We start from the raw sequence: 7,218 nt of genomic DNA on the forward strand, positions 1-7,218 counted from the left end.
GCTCCACCGATGCAAAGGATGTGTGGTGTGATCCGTTTCGGACCGGCGAAAGGATTGCGATTCGTAATGGTCGGACCGTTAAAGGATAACAGCATCGCGAAGCGCAACCGACGCGGATCTAATGGTTTTGTTCGCGAGCCCTTTCACAAACAAACACTGGGTGCGATGGTAGGGGTTCGGTGGATAGGGGAAGCATAACGCGAAAGCACGAAATTATTCGGATTCATTTTTATGACCATCCGACAACGTGCGTCCTTCAGTGGACGGTGAAGTACCATCGCACACCGAGAAGAGGTCCTTCTTTCTTCGGTACGGCACGTGTTACTTGCGTCGTCTGGGAACCGGGAAACCGGGACACGACACCCAAGGCACGCGACGGTACCGGTCGGAGAGCCACGAGCATCGAGAGTCCTTATGGGCGCGTTCTAATAATAATCATAATAGTTCTACCAGTCCGCCAAGGTTGGCGTGGAAATTGAAACTCACTCAAGTGACGCGGCCCGCCAATGGGTCGTATGCTGATTGTTTTAGTCGAGTGTCCTGAAACCCGCGTGTTGGAACTACGAGCAGGCATTATAAAAGCATCTGCTCGCGGAGAACGAGCGTACCGTACGCGCCGTAGTAGAGGTGTGACGGAAGAGCGTTGAAACCTCGGAACGGAATGGGAGAAGAACACTTTCCCCTTTCCAGTTATACAGGTATAAATAGGTCACCTGGCTACCGTACGCTAGACAGCACCTAACTGAGGTGTTATCTATCTACAAGAAGTTCGGGAAAGATTTACGCAAACAAATCGGCAGCATGTGGCTTTTCGTGTGGGTTCTAAATAATATTTACACGCTGGAAGCTAACGATTGTAACCATGACAAATCGATCAAATATGTATATTTAACGATATTAATTTTTATCATTATTCTACTCTGGATGCAGCTGTTGGGTGCACTTCTTAGACATTGATATCTCGTTTTCTTGTCTCAATATTATTGAAAACTTCGTTCAATAGAATGCAGAGTATGATATAGAAAATCGTGTTACAATTACATAAGTCGAGTGATGGGTTAGAATTCACTTATCGATATAGATCGTCGTTTAAATTTGTGCGAAAGTAGGAACCCTTGTTTTCTGCCCATTAATTTCGATTCCGTAGTCCATAAATTGAAGATAATTTTATGTTCGTAAAGCGAAGCACCACAACTGCAAGTGGATGCATCGCAGGACGATCATTTAGCACTTACCCACGACCACAATCGAGCATTAATTAACCCAACTCATTTGGGCGTGTAATGTTCTCCTCTAAACGATACGCTCATTGCCATCATGTCCTTGGAAGCCAGAGTACAGAAGAAGACGACTCTCAATGGAACGATCGCGAGGAGAAATAATCGAAAGGCTACTCTCCCAGCTCGTTATGCTGCAAACATCTGCTCGATAAGTATAGAGCGCTTCTTGAAAGGCCACTTATTATGGGTTCATTTCTAAAAGAGTCCTTTCGTCGCAGCACTTCGTTCGTTCCATTTCCGTAGCGCTTGAAGAAGTATGCGCGATGGTGAAAGTATGCGGACTTGTGACATTTTCAGTGAGTCCTTCAGCACATGCGAATGAGTCCTGTCGCGTCCTTTGAATATGCCACTCAAGCCACCATGTCACCAAGTCCTAACGATAAGTAGAAACCAACAGCTGACATAGTCATGGAGGTAATGGTCATCGCAAGATTTGGGTTTATAACAAAAATCTCTAAAGAGCAAAAAACGAAAAACACGCACAATCATACATTGCGTAATTGTTAGGGGAAAATATCGAATTCACCCAACCAAGCTAGCAACGAAAACTTCGTTTAATTTTTTAGTCCGTTGATTTTCGATGGCGGTTTACCGTGACACGCCATGCCTTAACCATTTCGAGGCACACTTCCGTTTGTAAACCAACAAACGATCATTTATTATGATTGCTATGAAACCTCACCGTAAACCGCGCCATGAGTGAAAGGGTCGCTCGAGGCGATCCACAAAAAAGTTACGCTGATTTCAAGCAGCACGGGCTATAATTTTGCGCATACGCGTGTCGTCCGTCGGTCGACATTATTGGGAAACGTTTACGCTCATTATCGGGCTTGATGTAGCCAGAGGCAAAGCCAGCTTTGGATTGATCCATCATTAATCATAATATAATTTACTTCCGATCCTCCTGCCATCAAACGTGTTACGCGAGACGTGTTTACCCTAATGCATGTAGTTTTTTTTAACATTTTCGATTAAACGATACCAGCGAATCATTATAATTTCGCTAGTGACTAAAATGAACATTACGGGGCACACACGCGATGCTCAACGCACAATTTTTTTAATGACAATCCCGCAATATTGTTACACACTGTGTAACAATAGGATGTTTTATGAACATTTTTGCACGGAAAATTTACCATCTGTTTGTAGACTAAGGGAGAAAATGTATATTACTTTTCTTCTTATGGAATCGATCATAATCCATAATTATGTAACAACACAATGTTAAAGGTTACTGGAAGAGTAATAAAACGACTTGAAATCAATCAAAAACAATTCAATCGTCATTGATGAGTAATTGCGGGATGTTACATTTAGATAATTCACATAAAAAATTATCCGTTACAAACGGTACGATTCACGTGCGCGAATTTCATACGGGTCTGTTAGATCGGGTAGGTCAAAAAACCGTTCATAAAATTAGCTCCCAACAGTGGAACTAGAACAACGATTACCATCCTAACGAGAGCAGCCAACACAAGGCTGGCAACATAACGTTATATCTTAATTATTACACCTCCCGTCTGGCACGCGATGCATGCTGACTTTGTGGGAGCGAAAAACATAATAGTAACGCACATCAGCTGCATAAGGTACATGCAGCTAAAGGCCTACGTTTCAATCTGGTCGTAAAACCTAATTTGAAAATTATGGAAAGTGCCGCATAGCACACGTGAGCTACATTTCACGCGGAAGAGAATTCTTTTCCTAGGGTTGCACTGCATGGTGGAACGATAAATGAACACAATTGCTTGGTGTGAAATGACAGCGGCAAAACACGATATTGTCGAGAGATAATGTGAAATGAAATGCTACTTTCCAGTTGGAACATTTTGGGCATTTCATGTTCATTCGAATTCTTGATATTCTTAATTCTTTTACGAGGGTTCCACAAGCCAGCTGAAGGAAAATTTGATACACGTGCTACACTATAAATGACCATACTCAAATCATACATCACTGCGAAGGTCTGCCATGCATTCAACACAATGGATTGTGCATTTTACCCCCAACCAAATGCAATGGGGTTCCCAAGTTTGCGAAAACGCACTAAAAATAGTGGACCAAACCCTACAAATGCCAATAGAACGTGCCAGGTGAATGGGCTTTTTTGCCAATTTGCATCAAACGCGACCCAGGCGGACGTTCTGTGCAGGAGTGGAAAAACCATCAACTTCCCCATTTGCTGAACCGCAACGACTCGTGATTCGCGTGTGGCAAAGTTGCGCAGCTCGCAAAAAAAGAATAGTCGGAAACGACACTCGAAATTCAAAATCCGAAGCCTTGCTTGATGGGCAGTGTGCCCATTTACACGCAAAAAAAAGCACGCTCAAGAGCGGGATCCGTTTGAAGAGGCTCTATAACGTACTTCTCTCGTCGTTAGAGTGTTAGTTTGCCATTTGTCGGCGCGGGTCATATGCAAAAAAGAAGGGAAATCATGCTAAAACCACGCAATTGCGCCCCTGCGAGCGATTTTGCAAAGCACACGCACGAAATGGTATGCAATTTGTAGGTCTTTGTCCTTGCAAGCACTTGGCTCCCTCCAAGTCGTATTTTGTTCATGTTACATTACTCTAGCTCTGCTTTCCGAATGCATATCCTGCGCAGCCAGCAGCAAGAGGAAAATAATCTACAAATCCTCTAATCCCTCCATCGATGCGTAGGGAAGGCATCACATTCCACTTTTTTTGATGTGCCACTGCAGCAGTGCAACCTTTTCCATGTTTTTCGCATGAATGAGCATCAAGAGGATCACGAGGTGGAACAAAAAACATCCCATCGGAAGCAACAATTTCCTAGCATCGTGACAGCATAGCGCACGTACGAACGAAAAAAAATCTTCAAAGGAAAATCATGGAAATGAACGGCTTCAGTAAAGATCCATCCTATTGCATCGGTGGGTGCGACGTGCGTCCCGTTCATTTCACTCGTAGTTTTGTACCATCGTTCAGAGTTATGTTCAATTCAAGCGCTCTAGCATGCTGAAGCAAAACCCGAAAGCCCACAAACTAGCAAAACCACCCAGTGGCACGTCAAGCAGGAATCGTTTCATGATATCATTAGCGTGGTGCATTTTTTGTACAAGCCACTCTCATCGTTCGAATGCCCTGCGTATCACTTCAATGTTGCGCACAGCGTACAAACGTTAGCGGATTGACGATATGTTTTTTATTCTTCGTTTTCTTGCCATTTACGTCAACATAAAAAAATGTTACAAAAGCCGCCTCTTTCCGGTCAGCGCGCGCACGTAAAACAATCTGATTAACGGGATCCCGGCGCAACCGATGCGAGGGGTCGACATGATCCTACAGCGCAGGGGGAACAACTATCATCATCGTCAACCGTTCGTTGTGCACGTTCGGTGGACTGTGTGTGTCACTGTCAAGCGATCAAGCGGCCCATCGGATCCCAAGGTTGACAGGAGGACAGGACACACGATGACAGTGAAAACAAGCCAAAAAGGATGCAGCAGGACGATGCGGTGCTCATGCGCGCGCAGGAGGTGAGTCCTGTGCGTCGAAAAAAGGGGTTAAGTGGCGCATGATGCGAATGGTGGATATGTTTTCCAACGTCCAAATCATACTCTGTAAGCGTCAGCGCAGAGTGAGGGCTGCAGGGACATCAACCGACGTTGGGACGTGGATAGAAAAGACAAACCAGGATCGTTGAGTGACAGTCCGAGGTAAACCTTGGCTGGTTTAGAGATCATGCGTTTTTCCTCACTCTCTCCAAGGGGTTCCTCATAACGGGTGGGATATATTTCCGTTTGCTCAACGAAGACCGATGCCACCGATTGACCCGGCATGACCGATTCAGGACCCAATGATTAGAGCCTGCGCTTCGATTCGACAAGAGATAAGCCAGAGTTTGACACCGCTTATCTAACCAGTACAATCGATACACGAGAAAAACGATTTCGTTTTTTTTAAGCTACCGAATTTGAAACCGCAATGTTACAGAGCAAATTGATTACGTCGAACACGCCGATCTCCCTGTGTTTTATTGTGCTTCCGGTTTTTTTGTGTGGTGTTTATTTTAGTCCGTTCCATTTTCACCCGTGTTGATTCTGCGCTCGCGCGCGCGCATAATGCCAGAACTATTCTTCCTGATTCCCAGATAAACGAAGGGGGTTGCTATTTTTTCATTCAATTTTGCACAAATAATGTCAACCCCTTCGCTGAGGTTGCAAAAAAGGCTTATCCTTTTTCTGTGCCAGAGCTACATTGTATGGGAGTCAAGCATTTTGCGGCGCTGGGTAATCGTGTTTTAAACGGTTAAAACCGCAGCTGAGGTTACGACAACGATTTCGCAGTCATCGATTGAAGAGCGCTTTAATATGCCAAGGAGTGTATGCAAATAGCTAATAAGGTTTGCTCTCATGGCAAAGCGCACATAGATCTATGTGTTTGAAAAAAAAAAACGCGCGGCTGTTTGAAAACGTCATTTCAGGAGCAAAACACGCTCACAAAAAGATCTCTGTATTGTTGTCTGGCAAAAAGGATCAATTCTAGGTATGCGTCTACACGATCACCATAACGCATGAATGCATGAGTGGGTTCTGCAAAAACTATCGCAAATCCGCTTCAGTGATTCGCGGATTGGCAGATTTTTTTAGCTCCAATTGCAACTAGTACCAACACGGTAAGTCGATTTTCCCCTGTTTATCGTGTAATTCTGGCTACTTTCTATGTACTTGGAGGGTATCGCATAATACGTCACCCCGCGAACACGTACGGGTGCATTATTTGCAAAAAATTGCTTGCATGCATTTCCCCCTCGTCCGTTACCGAAGGACACCCTCTCTCTCTCGTGTACCCATGGCAAATAAACAACATTTCAGCTACAGTTTAGCCTCAAAGCTGATTTCGTTTTTAATTATTCTAATTATAAATTGCTACCGGTGCATGCCATCGTTATCCTTTCCGGCGTGCTCGGTGAGGATTTACGATTTTTTTCGTCACTTTTACTGCCATCGTTCGTGAACGATTTGTTGATTCTTTCTCCCGTTTTATTTATTTATGAAACGTTTTGCCCGCGGTTCTATTCCTGCCGCGCCCTTCAAAGCATTCGGTATTCCGTTGCGCAGAGCGCGACGTTTTATAATTTTTTAGCGGATTAGAGAAATTGTTCAGGCTCTAGAATTATAAGCTCGTGATGTCGGGCACCGGCAATCTGATGCCGGGCACGTGCGCAAACCTCGCGTGTGCGATAGGGGGAAGCGCCATACTTGCGTGCCGTTTATTGGCGTAGCTACTGGTGACCTCGCGCCATCGGTTGATCGAGGGAATAGGCATTAAATTGCGAGAGCACAAAAAAAGATTCATATCTGTTCGTAACCGGAGATGCAAAAGGACTCGAGCTCGTAAAGAGTCTGATATGATTGCCGAATTTGAAACTTCACGAAAACATGTTCCACATTACCAAGGATGCTTGAGCAAAAGGGCGTATATTCCAAGCCATAGTTAAATTTGAACCGTTTTGCCTGTCGTATGATCGCTCTCTCTCCCCTTTCCCTAAATAGTAATTTAGTCGGGTTTTTCAAATTTACGACACATTCCGACAATAATCTGTAAATTATGATTGGTGCTAATCCTGTATTACGGGTTTTATGACAACGGTTCTGCGCGCAGGATAATGCCACCGTATTTCGGATGCCATTGGGCGCCAATCGATATAGATTGTGCATAGAAGGATTTCGATCAGCCATTCACAATAATCAAGTAATGCATTGATCGAATTCATACATGTTACAGAAATTATGCAACATTCTTGTAGCTATTTTTAGCAGAGATTATTATTCCAAGAGAGAAGAATTATTCCAAAAACAAAAAGGGTTAGAAGCAGGTGTTCTTGCGATGACACTATTTATTCAAACCTATTCCCACACAGACGTAGTAACAAAGCCTAGCGTTGGGCTTTTGCCATTGTTCACTAC

The sequence above is a fragment of the Anopheles nili genome, chromosome 3 (assembly GCF_943737925.1).
Source record: "Anopheles nili chromosome 3, idAnoNiliSN_F5_01, whole genome shotgun sequence".
Lineage (NCBI taxonomy): Eukaryota > Metazoa > Arthropoda > Insecta > Diptera > Culicidae > Anopheles > Anopheles nili.